Source organism: Chiloscyllium plagiosum, unplaced genomic scaffold, assembly GCF_037043375.1.
Source record: "Chiloscyllium plagiosum isolate Xiang-an unplaced genomic scaffold, Cpla_swu_hap1 HiC_scaffold_45, whole genome shotgun sequence".
NCBI lineage: Eukaryota > Metazoa > Chordata > Chondrichthyes > Orectolobiformes > Hemiscylliidae > Chiloscyllium > Chiloscyllium plagiosum.
Window position 1 is genome coordinate 4,400,688 of NW_028270183.1, and position 20,673 is coordinate 4,421,360.

The window sequence follows — 20,673 nt, forward strand, 5'->3', positions numbered from 1 at the left end:
ATACATAATTTTACTGTAATAGTCTCAAAATGCAGATTATGAACATTCCGTTTTTGTGAAGTGCAGCCCTCAGATCTTTCCCTTTCTCTAGTCCTGAGTGAGTCACCATGCATGATTTATATATACGCAGAATTACCCAGCATAAATGAAACACTTATCTACTTTGAAAGCTATCTACTCACATAGGACCATTGGTCTAGACTTGTCTATTTATTTTGCCAAAGGTCTGAGGTAAAGGCACACACTTTTCCTTAATTTTAAACGATACTTCAGCTTCTGTTCTATTATTGAATAGTGTTTAAAAAAATTAGTACAGCGCAACAGCAACAAAAAAAAGGGAAAGTCTATGCTTTTTTGAGATGTCAGATTAACAATGTCACATCATAACAGCCCTTCTTAAACAGTGGCACCACGTTAGCCAGCCGCCAGTCTTCCGGCACCTCACCTGTGACTATCGATGATACAAATATCTCAGCAAGAGGCCCAGCAATCACTTCTCTCGCTTCCCACAGAGTTCTAGGGTACGCCTGATCAGGTCCTCGGGATTTATCCACCTTTACCCGTTTCAAGACATCCAACACTTCCGCCTCTGTAATATGGACATTTTGCAAGATGTTACCATCTATTTCCCTACAGTCTATATGTTCTATATCCTTTTCCACAGTAAATACTGATGCAAAATACCGGTTTAGTATCTCCCCCATTTTCTGTGGCTCCACACAAAGGCCGCCTTGCTGATCTTTGAGGGGTTGAAAAGTGTGGTGCTGGAAAAGCGCAGCATGCCAGGCAGCATCTGAGGAGCAGGAGAATCGACGTTTCGGGCATAAGCCCTTCTTCAAGAATGAGGCTGGTATGCCAAGCGGGCTGAGATAAAAGGTGTGGGGGGAGGAGGGGGGAATTTGGGGAGGGGCTCTGGGAATACGATAGGTGGAAGGAGGTGAGGGTGAGGGTGATAGGCCAGAGAGGGGGTGGGGGCAGAGAGGTCAGGAAGAAGATTGCAGGTCAAGAGGGCGGTGCTGAATCTGGGGGTTGGGACTGAGATAAGGTGGGGGGAGGGGAAATGAGGAAGCTGGAGAAATCTACATTCATCCCTTGTGGTTGGAGGGTTCCTAGGCGGAAGATGAGGTGCTCTTCCTCCAGGCGTCGTGTGACCAGGGTCTGGCGATGGAGGAGGCCAAGGACCTGCATGTCCTTGGCAGAGTGGGAGGGGGAGTTAAAGTGTTCAGCCACGGGGCGGTTGGGTTGGTTGGTGCGGGTGTCCCAGAGGTGTTCCTTGAAACGTTCTGCAAGTAGGCGGCTTGTCTCCCCAGTGTAGAGGAGACCACATCGGGTGCAACGGATTCAGTAAATGATGTGTGTGGAGGTGCAGGTGCATTTGCAACGGATATGGAAGGATCCATTGGGGCCTTGGAGGGAGGTGAGGGGGGAGGTGTGGGCGCAAGTTTTGCACTTCTTGCGGTTGCAGGGGAAGGTGCCGGGAGTGGAGGTTGGGTTGGTGGGGCGTGTGGACCTGACGAGGAAGTCGCGGAGGGAGTGGTCTCTCCTGAATACTGATAGAGGTGGAGAGGGAAATATATCCCTGGTGGTGGGGTCTGTCTGGAGATGGCGGAAATGACGGAGGATGATACGATGTATCCGGAGGTTGGTGGGGTGGAAGGTGAGGACCAGTGGGGTTCTGTCCTGGTGGCGATTGGAGGGGCGGGGCTCAAGGGCGGAGGTGCGGGAAGTGGAGGAGATGTGGTGGAGAGTGTCGTCGACCACGTCGGAGGGGAAATTGCGGTCTTTGAAGAAGGAGGCCATTTGGGCTGTTCGGTTGTGGAATTGGTCCTCCTGGGAGCAGATGCGGCGGAGGCGAAGGAATTGGGAATATGGGATGGCGTTTTTACAGGGGGCAGGGTGGGAGGAGGTGTAGTCTAGGTAGCTGTGGGAGTCGGTCGGTTTGTAGTAAATGTCTGTGTTGAGTCGGTCGCCCGAGATAGAAGTGGAGAGGTCTAGGAAGGGGAGGGAGGAGTCTGAGACAGTCCAGATAAATTTGAGGTCGGGGTGGAAGGTGTTAGTAAAGTGGATGAACTGTTCAACCTCCTCGTGGGAGCACGGGATAGCGCCAATACAATCATTGATGTAGCGGAGGAAAAGGTGGGGGATGGTGCCAGTGTAGCTGTGGAAGATGGACTGTTCCACATATCCGACGAAGAGGCAGGCATAGCTGGGGCCCATGCGGGTGCCCATGGCTACTCCTTTGGTTTGGAGGAAGTGGGAGGATTGGAAGGAGAAGTTGTTAAGAGTGAGGACCAGTTCAGTCAGTCGAAGGAGGATGTCAGTGGAAGGGTACTGGTTGGGTCGGCAGGAAAGGAAGAAGCGGAGGGCTTTGAGGCCTTCGTGATGGGGGATGGAGGTGTGTAGGGACTGGATGTCCATGGTGAAGGTAAGGCGTTGGGGACCGGGGAAGCGAAAATCATGGAGGAGGTGGTGTCCTGAACGTACGTTGGAAGTTCTTGGACTAAGGGGGACAGGACAGTGTTGAGGTATGCAGAGATGAGTTTGGTGGGCAGGAGCAGGCTGAGACAATGGGTCGGCCGGGGCAGTCGAGTTTGTGGATTTTGGGTAGGAGGTAGAAACGGGCCATGCGGGGTTGTGGGACTATGAGGTTGGAGGCGGTGGATGGGAGATCCATCGTGAAGATAAGGCATTGGGGGCCGGGGAAGCGAAAATCATGGAGGAGGTGGAGGGCGTGGGACACCACCCACCTCCTCCATGATTTTCGCTTCCCTGGCCCCCAACGCCTTATCTTCACGATGGATATCTTATCGCAATCCCAACCCCTGGATTCAGCACCGTCCTCTTGACCTGCAATCTTCTTCCTGACCTCTCCGTCCCCACCCCCTTTCTGGCCTATCACCCTCACCCTCACCTCCTTCCACCTATTGTATTCCCAGCGCCCCTCCCCCAAATTCCTCTCCCCCCCCCTTTTATCTCAGCCCGCTTGGCACGCCAGCCTCATTCCTGAAGAAGGGCTTATGCCCGAAACGTCGATTCTCCTGCTCCTTGGATGTTGCCTGGCCTGCTGGGCTTTTCCAGCACCACACTTTTCAACTCTGGTCTCCAGCATCTGCAGTCCTCACTTTCTCCTAGTTGATCTTTGAGGGGCCCTATTCTCTCCCTAGTTACTCTTTTCAATCAGGTTCTGTATGGTTTGTAGTGCCTGTATCTCACAAAAGAAGAGCTTCCTACTCCCCAATAACCTCCTCCTCAGAAGAAGAAGATTGCTCCCATCCTTCCACCCTCTTCCATGAGGCAGAAGTTATAAATGTTTGAAAACATGTACGAACAGATTCAAAAACAGCTTTTTCTCCACTGTTATCAGACCAATGAACAGACCAGTCATATATCAGTGTTGATCTTTATCTCCACCTTCTCTGTAGCTGTAACACTAAATTCTGCTTTGTATTCTATTACCCTAATGTACTTATGTGAGGCATAATTTGTCTGGATAGCAAACAAAACAATACTTTTCACTATATCTTAGTGCTGGTGACAATAATGAATCAAATCAAATCAAATCAGTTCAGCGTCCAGCACACCACCTCATTGGCCACTCCAATTATACAGAGCCTAGCTCACCAGGATGGGGTGGCACACTGTGCCCAGATTATACTGGAGGACCCCTCCCCTCCAAGACGGCTCCTAGCCATGGAATTGGAACTTCAGCAGCTTCATCATCCATTTCACCATGAGACTGATTACAGCTTGGGTACCAACTCAGTGATGGTTTTGTGCTGGCTAAGTGACCGACACATTACATTCAAAAGGGAGCATTCCTGCAATGCTCTCACTCCCTTCCCATCCCAGACCCACCTCAGCCATTTCACTTTCCATCGCATTCATCAGAATCATAGAGTCACAGAGATGTACAGCACGGAAACAGATCTTTCGGTCCAACTCATCCATGCTGACCAGATATCCCAACCCAATCCAGTCCCACCTTCCAGCACCCAGCCTCCACACCCTTCCTATTCATATACTCATCCAGATGCCTTTTAAATGTTGCAATTGTACCAGCCTCCACCACTACCTCAAGCAGCTCATTCCATACACGTACCACCCTCTGCGTGAAAAAGTTGCCCCTTAGTTCTCTTTCAAATCTTTCCCCTCTCACCCTAAACCTATGACCTCTAGTTCTGGACTCCCCTACCCCAGGGAAAAGTCTATGCCTATTTATCCTATCCATGCTCCTCATAATTTTATAAACCTCTATAAGGTCACCCCTCAGCCTCCGATGCTCCAGGAAAAACAGATCTAGCCTATTCAACCTCTCCCTGTAGCTCAGATCCGCCAACACTGGCAACATCCTTGTAAATCTTTTCTGAATCCTTTCAGGTTTCACAACATCTTTCCGATAGGAAGGAGACTAGAACTGCATGCAATATTCCAACAGTGGCCTAACCAATGTCCTGCACAGCCGCAACATGACCTCCCAATTCCTGTGCTCAATACTCTGACCAATAAAGGAAAGCATACCAAACGCCTTCTTCACTATCCTAACTATCTGTGATACTACATTCAAAGAGCTATGAGCAACACTCCCTAGGACCTTACCATTAAGTGTATAAGTTCTGCTAAGATTTGCTTTCCCAAAATGCAGCACCTCACATTTTTCTAAATTAAACTCAACTGCCACTTCTCAGCCCATTGGCCCATCTGGTCAAGTTCCACTGTAATCTGAGGTAACCCTCTTTGCTCTCCACTACATCTCCAATTTTGGTGTCATCTGAAAACTTATTAACTGTACCTCTTATACTTATATCGAAATCATTTATATAAATGATGAAAAATAGTGGACCCAACACCAATCCTTGTGGCACTCTACTGGTCACAACTGTCCATCACCACCCTCTGTCTTCTACCTTTGAGCCAGATCTGTATCCAAATGGCTAGTTCTCCCTGTATTCCATGAGATCTAACTTTGCTAATCAGTCTCCCATGGGGAACCTTGTTGAATGCCTTACTGGAGTCCATGTAGATCACATCTACTGCTCTGCCCTCATCAATGCTTTTTGTTACTTTTTCAAAAAAACTCAGTCAAATTTGTGAGACATGATTTCCGTCGTCAATCTTGAATAACCATATGGTGAGGTGATTTCTCTATCTCCCACAACATCCTTGGATGTTTCACAAATGATAGGATTGTTTTATTTGGCATTCACCCATTTGTAAGTCATTGCCATGAACTTCAGCATCATTGAGATGCCAATGTTCAATTAAAAAGGACCAATGGCATGGTGTATGTTCATTCTGCATGCATCGCATATGTGTAAAGAAATACTTACAAATGAAATGTAGCTGGAGTTTGCAAATGCATGCTTCATATATTTGCCCCTTCAAGGTCGTAACATCCATAAACATGGACATTGTGCTTTCACCCATCAAACTGACACTGAGTCCATACACCCTATGTGTTGTCACTGCCAGTGAATTTCGCACCTAGAGAACGGCAGGGATTGGAGGTTGCAGTGGACACCGTCAGTACCAGACTGCGCCTACTTGCCACGTAGCCCTATCTGACAGCTCTCCCACCACCCCCCGAGCTTCCAAGTCCCCTTTTACCCTGTATTACTCAAATACCCCATTTCTACATTTTCCCCCACTGTGAAGACTGACAATGTTGAACTTTGCCTTCAAATCTCCTCTCTGCCCTGAACTGCAACATTACACCTTTAAGAAGCCCAACATGCTCCTCCATGCTCCTACTGGGAAGGCCATATTGCTAATTACTACCAATCACTCCCCCGCAATGGCTTACCATGTTGTCTGATGCTGTTCCACCTATGCCCCTTTACCCCCAACACCCATGACCCCACCTCAGCAAATGGCTCTGCTTCCCATCATCTTGGTGTGCCAAACAGCAAGTTCTCCTTCCTCCACTATCTGTGCATCTCCTCACAATTCAGACAGAATCCTACTGACAAACATGGCAAGCTATCTGTCTGTATATTGGTGTAAAAGAGCTAATCCAAATGGCAGTACTAGTAGCCTGTAGGATCTACTGAATTGCCAAGGTACAGTAAGGCAAGGCAGGATGCTATGAGTGTGCAGGTAGGCACAAATGAGTGCTAAGAGAGCAATCGAGCAGCCCTGCAGCCTGGTCCAATCCAGGAGCCACCTGAGCCTGTGCACAGTATCCTTGCAACAGCCTTTCAATAGGAGATGTGGGTGTGTTAAGCAATGCAGGTCTGTGTTCCCTATGTATCCTGCAATCAGATCAGACAGCTGCCATGTGGGCTAGGAGGGTATGGCAAATCCTGGATGCCAATGTCTGTGGACAAGGACTGGTTATGGCTGGTATTCACGGATCATGCTGAGCATATTAGAGGCTCTTCATGGCCAGTGGTGAGCTGAAGTTGCCAGATACTTGTTCCCTCTTCCATATTGAGAATTTTCAATGTCTAATTTGCTCAGTGCATCTGGTAAGATAGGAAGCTGCATATTAGACAGGCTAGATGTGCAGCTAACAAGGTGTTTAAAACGCACTTTCTCTTTTAATTGACTACTTGCTTCTGCTGAGTGAAACACTAGCTTCAAAGTATAGCAGATGCATTAACGACCCAATGATTTGCTCTTGACACTGGGATGGGGCTTGTCCGTCTTCTCATATGATTCTTGCCTAGTCCTCATTGTTCAGACCCCTGTAAGATTCCATTCTTGTTTTTATTTTGATTGCATCCAAATTGAGTAGCCTTACCATTACCGAACCATTAAAACTAATGCATAACAAAAAGAATCTTTGGTGAGTTACCAGAATGTTCTTTAAATCTGTTCAATAGTGCTGCAGAGTTAGTCTGTGTGTTCAGAAGTGCAAGGAGGGATTCATGCCAATATTAGTTCTGTCAAAATAAAAAGGTTACTGGACTTGAAAAGTTAACTCTGCTGTCTCTCCACAAATGCTGCCAGACCTGCTGAGCTTTTCCAGTGACTTTTGTTTCAGAGTTCCAGCATCCACAGTTATAGAGTCATAGAGATATGCAGCATGGAAACAGACCCTTCAGTCCAGCTCTTCCACGCCGACCAGCACTTGGCCCATATCTCTGTAAACCCTTTCTATTCATATACCTATCCAGATGCCTTTTAAATGTTGTAATTGTACCAGCCTCCACCACTTCCACTGATAGCTCGTTCCATACACGCACCACTTTCTGGATAAAAAAGTTGCCCTTAGGTCCCTTTTAAATCTTTCCCCTCTTGCTTAAACCCTTACCCTCTAGTTCTGGATTCCCCCACACCAAGGAAAAACCTTGTCTATTTACTCTATCCATGCCCCTCATGATTTTATAAACCTCTATAAGGTCACCCCTCAGTTCTTTGTTTTATTTTAGTTCTGTCCAATATGAGTTCTGGTCCTACATTAGATTAGATTCCCTACAGTGTGGAAACAGGCCCTTCGGCCCAACAAGTCCACACCGACCCACCTAAGCGTAACCCACCCAGACCCATTCCCCTACATTTACCCCTTCACCTAACACTACTGGCAATTTAGTATGGCCAATTCACCTGACCTGCACATCTTTGGACTGTGGGAGGAAACCGGAGCACCCGGAGGAAACCCATGCAGACACGGGGAGAATGTGCAAACTCCACACAGTCAGTCGCCTGAGGCGGGAATTGAACCCGGGTCTCTGGCGCTGTGAGGCAGCAGTGCTAACCACTGTGCCACCGTGCCTCACATTGAATAGCCTCAGATGGTATTTCATTGGTTGAATGCAGCTGCTTTCATTCCAATGAGTAATTACAGACTAAGCTGGCTGCTTCTATTTCTAGGTAAAAACAATAACTGCAGATGCTGGAAACCAGATTCTGGATCAGTGGTGCTGGAAGAGCACAGCAATTCAGGCAGCATCCAACGAGCAGCCAAATCGACGTTTCGGGCAAAAGCCCTTCATCAGGAATAAAAGCAAGAAAGGCTTTTGCCCGAAACGTCGATTTCGCTGCTCGTTGGATGCTGCCTGAATTGCTGTGCTCTTCCAGCACCACTGGTTACTCTATTTCTAGTTCAGTGGTGGTTACTCTTGAGTCCGGGTCCATAACTGCTTGTTAGTCACTGAATTAAAACCATAATATATCACATAATTAATTTTTAAATCACACTATTAAGGGTGTGGAAACAAAAATAAATTAATGTATCAATGACATATTCATGCTTTTCTTTTGCAAGACTTAGAAGTATCTTTGGCAAGAGCAAGTGCTTTAACGATTTGTATTTGTCTCACACATAGCAGTATACAAATGCAGCATCGTCTGTTTCATTGTCTGTACAATCTAAGATCATTCTTGTACTTTGGTTGAAAAACCTTTTGTGAAAGGATGTATGATGTGCACTGTTTAGACAACAGCAAATAACACTGTAAATATTCATTAGGCCCTTGTGAGTGAGTGAGGGTGATTGCTTGTTGTAGATTTCTAGTATATTGAGGATTATTTAACCAAAGGGTGAATTTAACTGTCAATAAATCCAAAATGTTCTTACATCAGAAAAACATTTTAGCACTATTTTAGAAAATCTCAGGGAAATGGGCCAAAAGTAAATACATGACCTGCATGTCTAATTTCTTCTATTGGTTTTCCTGTCACTATTGTAATTGTACTTGTTGAAGACTGATCAGGAACTAATGCGTTGTCCATACAAAGCTCATACTCAGGTTCTCGTGCAAATAATTGTCTCTTGTTGAAACTCACCCTAAGGTAAGAAAACTACATTCAAAGACTAGGTCAAAATAACCTAACATTTAAAAATGCTGTCAGAAATGGACAAAGCAGTGTTGACAGATCAATTGCAGCATTAATATTAACACTTAGTTTGCAGCTCATGTCAATATTTTAGAAGATCAATATAGTGAGTCAGACTCTGCAGGGGATGAAGAGGCACCCCTCCAAGATCAACTATCATTACCCTGAGGTGCAATGTCCAGAATGAACTGCTCTCCTGATGTAGGTTAACCAGAACCTTCTCCATCTCGAGTCTCATAGACATAATGGCTAATATTCCTTGAGATATTTTAATTAATTTTGTATCTGATTTTATTGGTTTCTGTACACGCACCTTTAGATCTCCCTTCTTCTCCAGAGATCTTAATTTCTAAACACTTAGAAAATACTCATTGTTATTTTTCTTGGGTTTAGAGTAAATTACCTCACACTTTTTCAAACTGAACTCCATAACACTAACAAATGAAAGGAACTGAGAGAACTAATGTCATTAACAGCCTAAACATTCATGTGTAAATGCAATATTGTACTAAACAAAGGAGGGCAGAAAGTCATAGGTTTAATCTATGGTCTGTGTTGTGCTAAGTCTTGTTTCACAAATTTGATTGAGTTTTTTGAGGAAGTGATAAGATGATTGATGAAGGTAGGGCAGTGACTATTGTCTACATAGACTTTATTAAAGCATTTCACAAGGTCCCTCATGGTAGGCTAGTCCGGACGATGAACTCAGGTCAACAGTGAGTTTGTAAGTTGGATACAAAGTTGATTTGGTTATAGCAGGTGGACAGTAGCTGTGGTGGAGTGCTTTTCTAACTGGAGGTCTGTGACCAGTGGTAATCCACAAGGATCAGTGATGGGACCTATGTTGTTTGTAATATATATAAACTATTTGGATGAAAATATAGGTGGTCTGATTAGTACGTTTGCAGGTGACATAGAAATTTGTGGAGTTTTGGATAGTGAGGAAGGTTGTCAAAGGACACAGCAGGATATAAATTAGTCAGAAAGTCAGCGGAGAACTGGCAGATGGCGTTTAACCTGGACAAATGTGAAGTGATGCATTTAGGGAGATCAAATGCAAAAGGGAAGCATACAGTTAACAGCAGAACCATTAGGAGCTTTGATATACAAAGGGACTTTGGAGTGCAAGTCCATAGCTCCCTGCAAGTGGCAACACAAGTGGATAAGGTGATAAGGAGGCTTATCGCATGCTTATCTTCATGGTTGGACATTGAGTATAAAAGTTCGCAAGTCATGTTGGAGCTGTATAAAACTTTAGTCAGGCCACATGTGGAGTATTGTGTGCAGTTCTGGTCACCACGTTATAGGAAAGGCTTTGGAGAGAGCAAAAGAGGTTTACCAAGATGTTGTCTGGATTGGAGTGTGTTAGCTATCAGAAGAGATTGGAAAAACTTGGATTATTTTCACTAGAGCATCAGAGGCTGACAGGTGACCTGATAGACGTTTATAAGATTACAAGAGGCGTGGATACAATGGATAGTTATAGCTTTCCAGGGGGTAAATGTCAAATACTAGGGGCATAGGTTTAAGGTGAGAGGGAAAAAATTTAAAGGAAATGTGTGTGGAAAGTCTTTTACACAGAGGGCGGTAGGCACCTGGAACATGTGCTGGGGGGGTGGTAGAAGTAGAGACAATAGCAGTGTTTAAGAGGTATTTAGATATATGTATGAACAGGCAGGGAATAGAGGAATACAGACCATGTGCAAGCAGGTGGGATTAGTGTAAAATGGCATCATCGTTCGCACAGACATGGTGGGCCGAAGGGCCCGTTCCTGTGTTGTATTGTTCTATGAACGCAAAAGAAAAGTATCAAGACCTGTCCTAACCATGGAAGAAAGTGGATGTGTACATTAATCACTTGAAAGCCAGTTTTTGAATGGTCTGAAAGCTTGTGAAACTCAGCTGGGGTAGAATGTCTTTGCTCCCAGAAGAGAAAAGAAAGGACAACTGAGTGGTGAGGTCTGAACACCAATTACAGATTGTGCCTAAACATTTTTTTCCTGAATTAAATAGAGTTTGGGTTCAATATATTTTTAGCGGGAAATGTTTCCAGCTTAGTTTTCCATTTTGTACACTGTTCATGAGCTACAGACAGAAATAGAGTCATATAGCCATACAGCATGGAAACAGACCCTTCGGTCCAACTTGTCCATGCCAACCAAGTTTCCCAAACTGAACTAGTCCCACTTGCCTGTGTTTAGCCAATATGCTTCTAACCTTTCCTATTCATGTACCTATCCAAATATCTTTTAAATGTTGTATCTGCACCTACCACTTCCTCTGGCAATTCATTCCACATAAGAACCATCATCTGTGTGAAAATGTTGCTTCTCAGGTCCATTTTAAATTTTTCTCCTCTCACCTTAAAAATATGTTCCATAGTTTTGACTCATCCACATGAGGGGAAAAATCTTTATTATTCACCTTATCCACGGCCCTCATGATTTTATAAACCTCTATAACATCACCCCTCAATCTTCTATACTCCAGCGAATAAAGTCCCAGCCTATCAGCCTATCCTTATAACTCAAACCTTCCAGTCCTGGCAACATCCTTGTATCCTCTCAAATTTAGCAACATCCTTCCAATAGAGGGGTGGCCAGTATTGTACACAGTATTCCAAAAGCAGCCTCACGAATATCCTGAACAACCGCAGCATAATGTCCCAACTCCTACACTCAGTATTCTGACCAATGAAGGCAAGCGTGCCAAATACCTTCTTCACCACCCGATCTACCTGTGACTCCACTTTCAAGGAACTATGCATCGGAACCCCTAGATCTCTTAGTTTGGCAACACTCCCCAGGGCCTACATAATCCTGCCCTGATTTGCCTTACCAAAATGCAACCCTTCATATTTATATAAATTAAACACCATCTGCCACTCCATCTGATTAAGGTCATGTTGTACTCTGAGATCTTCTTCACTGTTCACTACACTACCAATTTTGGTGTCATCAGCAAACATACTAAGCAAACCTCCTATATTCATATCCAAATCATTTGTATAAATGACAAAAAGCAGTGGACCCATCACCAATCTTGTGGCACATTGCTGGTCATAGTTCTCCAGAGTGAAAAGCAACCCTCCACCACCACTCTCTGTCTCTTACCTTCAAGCCAATTTTGTATTCAATTTGCTAGTTCCCCCAGCTCTCACATGATCTAACCTTACTAACCAGTCCACTACATGGAACCCGAGCTTACTATTATTTAATTGATCCTCAATCCATGCTAATATCTTACCTAATCAAATGTGCCAGAATCCTGTACAAGTCAGACTGCTTATGAAACTTACAATTGAACTTCAGATGATATTCGTCATAAGCATGGATTTGTGACATCAGTACAAAGAAGAAATCAAAAATGGGATGCTGTGCAGCATATCTATAAAACAAAAACACACACAATATTATTAGAATGGAAATCAACATCATTAATAAGCAATGCGAAACTGACACATATTGAAACAAGGGAGATTGAAATATAAACATGACATGGTCAGTAAACCATGACAGGAGCTCTTCAAAATAACAATTTAATAATTTTCACAGGAACCTAGTCAGAATTCCCAAAGAAACAAGGGTTGGAACCAAAAGCTGTGTAAATTTACATATCTACAAGATCATCTGCAAAAATGAAAAGTTCTGTTTCTGTTAGATGATCTCTTGAATTTTAAAAAGCAAGGCTGATGATTTCGGATGGCCATGTTCGTAAGCTTCTTTTTTAACAGCACTCATTACAGCTGTCACTGTAAGAAGAGGGATGGCTTGGCAAATTGAGTTCCTGAGAGTGAAAACACTGCTGCCTCTAGGTCCTGGCCAAAGCGCTCTCAGCAAAATCAGTTGAAACTGGAATAATTCACTCAATTTAAAATTAGAGCTGGGGAAGTAATAACTTTATGTGATACTCTAGTTGTTTTTGTATCTTGCAACACACCCCATCACTAACTTATTGCTGCCAGAGTCTTTAAGCAGTTTCTACTCTAATTTTGGGAATCCCATTCTCATACTACCCCCTCATCACTTCTAAAATCACAAAAAAAACTATTTCCAATTTAGCTATTGCAGGAATCTGTCAAGGGAAAGACAGAAGTTAATAAGTTATTCTGTGGTAATAGGCTGAGAAAAGATGAAGTTAAGAGTTGTAGCAGGTGGAACAAGGAGAGTGTTTATTGGATGGAGAGTGTTTATTGGATGAAGAGGGTTATGAGTTTGTGAGAAATGTGGTATGCTATGGATACAGAGGGAGATAAAGAAAATGCTTGTGAGTTGTGTTGGGTTTTTTGGAGGAAGTTTTGCTATGAGACCCAGTAATATTTCTCCTTGCCCCATGTCTAATTTCAGCTCCATCTCACCACACGCTCTTCATAGAACAACTCACTACCCACCAGATATCTGCCAAAAGACCAGCATCCCTTATGCCCAAGCTATCTTTGAGAAGCTACTGTGCACCCAGACAAATGTTGCAATTTGCTTTGCCCCTTACTGGCATTATAATGCCACAGCAGCCATAAAGCCATATTGCCCAAGACATATAGCAGCTGACACTTCCTCAAACATGTATCCCATTCCCTCACCCTCATCACCATTTAACCACCAGACCATACAGTTTACCTTTCCCTGTATGCATCCGATCTGAAGACCCTCTCTGACTTCCTGATACTGTGTCCCCAAAATCCAAAGGACACCTTCATCACATCATTGTCCAGTTGGGGAATATCACATACAGAGAAACATTCAGACAAATCCAAAAATGAACTTTAATTGACATCCTACAAAAGAGAACACACAAGAAGTCAATACAGGCTACAGTTCACATTCACAATGCAAACCAAATGCTGGCATCATAGCCTTGGCAGTCCATGATGGTTGTCTGCACCCACCCCGCACCTGGTAGAACTGGGTATCCTTGTACAGCCCGCTGTGCCTGAGCTCTGTTATGACCAACAGCGTCCTACAGCTGATTGTCCTCATCCTTCTCCTGGGACGCCTGCTCCCATTCCCTGGTTTCACAGCATTTATCCCATCACCTCACTGACTGATCCAATAATTCAGAGGCCAGCTCACCAGGATGGGGTGGCACACTGTGCCTGGATTACACTGGAGGGCCTCTCCCCTCCAAGACTGCTCCAAGCCTTGGAACCAGAACTTCAGCAGCTCCATCGTCTGCTCCACCACGGGGCTGGTCATGGCTTGGGCACCAAATCAGTGAAGGTGCCACCCTGGCTGAGTGATTGACACATTACATCCAAAAGGGAGAATTCCTGCAGTACTCTGACCCCCTTCCCATTGCAGACTCACCTCAGCTATTCCATTTTCCATCACATCCATCATCATACTTGACTGATGATGCAGCAATGTTTCCCCTGTCCCACAGCACTCTTCCAAGTTCCCCCAATAATGGGGAGCTTTTGACCAGAATTTGTCTCCTTTTAAGTTATTGCCACTAACTTCCCCATCACTGAGATGTCAATGTGAGTTTACAGAGCATCAGTAGCACTCTGCAATCTGCCTTTGACGAACATTTCACCATCTGCACGTTTACTCTACACATGTGTTAAGAAATGTTTGGAAATGATATGTAACTGGAGTTTACAAACACATGCTTCATGTATTTGCCCCTTGAATGTTCGAATGTCCAGCAGACATGGACATTGTACTTTCACCAATCAAACTGAAACTGAGCACACCCCACCCTGCGCACTGCCCCAGCCATTTTCCAATGTATTTCACAGCTTGAGAACAGCTAGAGATGGCAGGGAATGCAGCTTGCAGTGGACCCCATCAGTACTGGACACTGCTTGGTCATCAGGGGACTCTGCCCCTACTTTCCCCAGCCAGCCTCCAAGTGAATTGGAGAGTTGCCATGAGGAATGTGATGAGTGTTAGATGTCATGTCCTTGCATGAGTTGTGCATGTGGCTGGTGCCCAGGGATTTTGCTTGAGCTGTTTGGTTCTGAGCAACAAGGAAGCTTTTTACCTTGCATTCCTCCATCAGACCATTTCCATCCAAATCCCAATCCCCAATGTGGAGACTCATCAGATTGAACAACATGAACAGCTATCCTCCCTGCCCTGAACCATAACATTACACCTTAATAACGACCACCCTGATCCTGTGGAGGCCACTGTGGGGGTCACTGCCAATAATTCCCCTCCCCCATACTGTTCCATATACCCTCAACATCTTGAGATTCCATACACTCCCATCACAATCCTTGTTCTGACCTCCACAAATGCCTCTGCTTTCCCTGCCTCCCATCTAGACACCACGCTCCCTCTCCAAATCCCCCCTCCTTGGCAGTGATTTCCCCACTGCTCAAAAGGGGAGGGAAGGAGGAATGGATGGATAAATTGGAGGGATGGATGGATGGAGGGAGGGATGGGCGGATGGAGGGATGGATGGAGGGATGGAGGGAGGGATGGGCGGATGGAGGGATGGATGGAGGGATGGAGGGAGGGATGGATGGATGGAGGGATGGATGGATGGAGGGACAGATGGAGGGAGGGATGGATGGAGGGAGGGAGGGAGGGATGGATGGATGGAGGGATGGATGGAGGGATGGATGGAGGGAAGGATGGACAGATGGAGGGAGGGATGGATGGATGGATGGCCGGATTCCTGATGAAGAGTTCCTTCCTCGATTTTCTTGCTCCTCGGATGCTGCCTGACCTGTTGTGCTTTTCCAGCACCATTCTAATCTTGACTGTACTCACCCCCAGACCTCTGACTATTTCTGACAAGCAGTCTCTAGACATGCTGGAGCAGATCTTTGCAGCTCCCTGACTGATAATACACAATTCTCCTGACTGCTGCTGGCCCGACAGATGGAGTGGTGTCCACTCCCTGGATTATAGTCAGACAGATCACATGGTGGTGAGTGTCCAAAGTTGTCAACTGACCACAGCCAAGCCCCTGAACCATGGCAGACATTGAACCTGACTGAGGATACTAGGACCCACCTCTTGCCTGGACTGAGGATTAGCCCCACCCACTTACCACATGGCCTTTTAGCCAAACACACAAGAGGTGTTAGATTTACATCTTGGTGTTCTGTAATACAACATGTTCCATCTTCTTTGGATAGATTGCCCCTGTCAAGCAGCCTTCTGTGTGTCTGCACAAAATAACTTATCAATAGAGCATTACTGATAGCCTCTGGCTCTGTGCCAAAATGCTAACAGGCACAACAAGGCAAGAAAAATCAACGCAAGGCAGGGATGAGGAGAGCCCAAAGTGAGCAAGTTCAAAGAGAGGAGGGAAACAGCACTAATGTGGAGCCAGGTTCAATTCATGAGTGCTTGTTTCTGTTTACAAATTTTCCCTTTCAATGCTTGTTGCCAGTGTGCACTGCTATGCAATCCTCTGCTTCCCAAATGGCATGCAAGTGAATTGGAGAGTTGCCATAAGGAGTGTGATGTGTGTCAGATGTTATGTCCTTGGATGAGCGGTGCATGAGGCTGGTGTCAAGGGATTGTGCTCTACGATGCTGTTTGGTGCTGAGTAACAAGGAAGCTTTTTGCAACCAGTGGTAAGTTGAAGTCACCTGCTCAGACTCCATGTCAAAATTACTTTGATGTCTAGCCTTTTCGGAGTGTTTGCTAATGAGGCATGTTGAAGTGTTAACAGGTGTTTGGCAAGTATTAATCTAGTTTAGTTGGCATCTCACTGCTGCCAATCAAGAAACATGCCTAATCCCCATTAGGTAAAAACATGAAATGTAAGAGGTTGCTCTTGACGTCGAGATGAGCCTCAATGGACTTCTTGTCTTATTCTACCACAAATCTCACCATAGCCTGTATCACTCAGATGCCCATAAAATTCTGAGCACTGAGTTGAAGGTGTCCTGGTTGGGACAGTTCATTGGTGAGAGAGTTATTGAGGATTGGAGGGTACATGGAGGAAAATTGACCTTGATAATTTACACATATCCCAAGGTCACTAACAATGAGAAATTCTTTGGTATGTGGGCTAAGGAAAAGAAAAAGGTGAGGAAATCAGAATTAGTCTTGGGAGGGCTGTAAATTACAATAATTTTAAAAGGATCAGATGGCTATAAGAAGCTATGGTTCTTGAGGAGAATGTGCTAGAGACAAGAAAGAAAGATTTTCACTGCACCATCTTTCATTATAGTTGGATGTCTCAAAGCACTTTCCAGCTAATAAGATGCTTTACAAAGTGTAGTCTCTGTTGTAATGTAGGAAAAATGGCATCCATTGTATGCACTCCTACAAACAACAATGTGATAATGAAGAAGTTTTTAATTATGTTCTTTGATGAATACATGTTAATCCATTACACTTGAGATAATTCCTGATCTTTTTTGGAATAGTGCCAAGGAGTAAACTCATAGATGTTTACAAGACAGAAAGAGGCCATTCAGCCGATTGTGTCAACACCACGGTTGACAAAGATCTGACTACACTAATCCCATTTTCCAGTTTTTGGCTCGTAGCCCTCGAGGCTATAACAATTCATGAATATCTAAATACTGTTTAAATATTATGAGAGTTTCTGACTCAACTACCCTTTCAAACAGTATGTTTCAGACAGTGTTTTCCAGACTCCCAGCATCCTCTGAGTAAAACTTCTTTTCCTCAACTCTCCTCTTAGTCTATGCCCTTAAATCTATGCCCCCTCCTTATTGACCCTTAATTAGAATAATTCCTTCCTCTCAATGCTGTCTATTCCCATCAATCTAGTACATTTCTATCAGGACACATTTAACCTTTCTCATCCAGGGAAAACAGTCCCAGCATGTCCAACATTTTCTCATATTTCAAACCTCCAGCCCAGACAGCAACCTGCTAAGTGCCCTCTGCATTCCATCTTCTGCAATCATATCCCTCCAAACTAGAACTAGAATAAGTCCCTAATTGTGGCCTAACTAATATCACTTCGTAAGTTCCAGCATAACCTCCTTGCTCTTGTATGCTATACCTCAGCTAATAAAGGCAAGTATTCTATATGCCTTCTTAGCCACCTTATTTACCTGTCTTGCACACTCAAGTCCCTCTGACCTTTACTACTTTCCAGGGTCCTACAATTCATTGTGTAATTCCTTGTCTTGTTATCTCTCTCCAAGTACCTCATACTTTTCTGGAACCTTTTACACCCACCAGAATGGCAGACAAGGTAATGGTTTAAGACTGAACCTGAATGACGGCACCTCCATAGAGTTATACAGACCCTTCAGCCCAATTTATCTGCTAAACCGAACCAGTCCCATTTGCCTACATTTGGCCCACCTCCCTCTAAACCTTCATGTACCTGAGCAAATGATTTTTAAATGTTGTAGCTTTACCCACCTCTACCACTTCCATACATGCACCATCCTCTGCATGAAAATGTTGTCCCTTAGGTCTCTTTTAAATCTTTCCCCTCTCAATTTAAATCTAATGCCTCTGGTTTCGAACTCACCAACTCTGGTTTAAAGACCTTGGCTATTCACCTTATCTATGCCCTTCATGAGATTTTATAAACCTCCATAAGGTCATCCCTCAGCCTCCTACATCCCAGGGAATACATTTGCAACCTATGTCGCCTCTTTTTACAACTCAAACCTTCCAGTCTCAGTAACATTTTGTCAAACTTTTTGCACCATTTCCAGTTTAATAACTTGCTTCCAACAGAAGGGTGACCAGCACTCCAAATATGGCCTTATCAATTAGTTGTACAGCTGTAACATGATATCTCAACTCCTGTACTCAACGCTCTAATAGATGAAGGGAAGTGTGCCAAACACCTTTTTCACCACCCTGTCTACCATGATGTCATTTAAAAGGACCTGTGAATCTGAATCTGAGATCCCTTTGTTTGACAACACTCCACAGGGCCCTAGCATTAACTGTGCAAGTCTTACCCTGGTTTATCTTACAAAAAAATGCAACACCATGCATCTATCTGAATTAAACTCCACTGCCATTCCTTGGCCCACCGGCCACCAGTACGGCACACCTCCAATTCTGTACAGGGTTGTTATCTTTGATATTTGCATCCAGTCCTGGAGAGGAATGTGAACACAGAACTTTGACTCAGAAATAAAAGTACCAGAAGTAAATGGGATATAGGAGTAGAAAAAGGCCATTTAGCCCCCTAACCTGCTTTGCTCTTTAAAAAGATCTGACTTCAATACCACTTTCCTGTCTACCCCAATAACGTTTGACTCCATTGTAGATCAAACATCTGTCTAATTCAGCCTCAATATACTCAATGACTGAGTCTTCTCTGCTCTCTGTGGCAGTGAATTCCAAAGATTAAGAACACCCTTAGACAAGAAACTCTTTCTCATCTCCAGCTGAAATGGGAGACCCTTAAATAGTGCCCCCAAGTTTTAATCCTCCCTATGTATATTTCAGGATCTATCCTGTCAAGTTCCCTCAGGAACTTATCTGTTTCAATAAGATCACTGCACATTCTTCTAAATTCCAATAACTAGAGGCTTAACCTGCTCAATCTTTTATCATATAACAACCCTTTCAGGGGTGATCTAATTGAAACCTATACGATTGTGAGGGGTCTTGACCGGATAGATTCTGAGAGGGTATTTCCCCCTGTGGAAAGCCTAAAACTAAGGGGCACAGTTTAAAAATAATAAGTCTTTCATTTAAAATGGAGGGGAGGAGGAATTCATTTTCCTTTTGATGGTGGTATTGTATTTGTTGATTTATATTCAAATATGATGAACCCAGAGATCTCTTCACTGTCCTATTTCCTCCAGAGAATCTTTTGGACTGAAGCCACTGATACAATAAATTATTTACATTAAACAGACTCTTAAATGCTCAAAATGTCAAAGAATTGAGAAATAACTTGAATAGAAACAACTACTGGTGCTAACTGAAGCATAATCTGAAGGGCTTAAGTTGAAATAAAGTCACTGTAAATATCAGCGAGGTGGCAGACAGATGGAATCAGACACTGAAACCAGTCATTCAGAAAAAATAGAGTCAACAGAGGTAATATTTATCAAAATGATGGGGTGCAGGCTCATTGAAAAAGACTGCATAAGCTTCCTGTTGCTGATTTCCAGATTGTAATGTTGCCATAGTTCCAGGAACTGAAGAACTGATTCAAATGCTCAGCTGCGTAAAGCAAATATACAACTTGGCACCCATTCCTCTTTGTTATTGACGCTATAACCTGCCTGTAATAGCCACTATTTCAGACTACAGTTGGCAAATATGCATTGTGACAATTGGACAGATAAAAAATCTAATTATTTTTCACAAATTTCTCTCCAACTCTGTTGAACATGTTGATTGTTATTGGAGTGGAGTTGCATCGACAACTCTTGTTTATATGGCATCATAATGCCATTTATGTCCAGACAGTATCAGCAGTTTCTTAACTGGATATGGGTGGTGAATATTACAGCTCATTCTTTCATGAACCTCCTGCTTGCATCTTCCATTGGTGAGTGATCTTATGACCTAGGCTATGGAAGAACACCATCTTTCTCTAATCCTATCACCCCTGGATCACAACAAAACTGTAATTGTTTAACCAAGTTTCCAACATAGCCAATAGTATGCTTCCTCTATAAGAACATAAGAACTAGGAGCAGGAGTAGGCTACCTGGCCTTCGAGCCTGCTCCACCATTCAATAACATTATGGCTGATCTTTTCGTGGCCTCAGCTCCACTTACCCACCCTCTCACTATAACCCTTAATTCTTTTACTGATCAAAAAAATTATCAATCTTAATTTTAAAAACATTTACTGAGGAAGCCTTAACCACTTCACTGGGCAGGGAATTCCATAGATTCACCAACTCTGAGTGAAGAAGTTCCTTCTCCAAAATCTGCTCCCCCTAATTTTGAGGCTATGTCCTCTTGTCCTAGTTTCACCCACCTCTCTATTTCTATCTTATCTATTCCCCTCATAATTTTA

At 44.0% G+C, this 20,673-nt stretch overlaps 1 long non-coding RNA gene across 2 annotated transcripts in view; it reads right to left on the minus strand.

The window, feature by feature from the left end:
• Positions 1–308: 308 nt before the first annotated feature.
• The window catches only part of LOC122552292 (uncharacterized), an 88,629-nt gene continuing 68,264 nt past the window's right edge, over positions 309–20,673 (minus strand). For both annotated transcript variants that reach the window (XR_006312347.2, XR_015754435.1), the window contains exons 3-4: positions 12,025–12,165; positions 309–589 (exon numbers count right to left, since the gene is read on the minus strand). This is a non-coding gene — a long non-coding RNA (uncharacterized LOC122552292). The remainder of the gene's footprint in view (positions 590–12,024; positions 12,166–20,673) is intronic.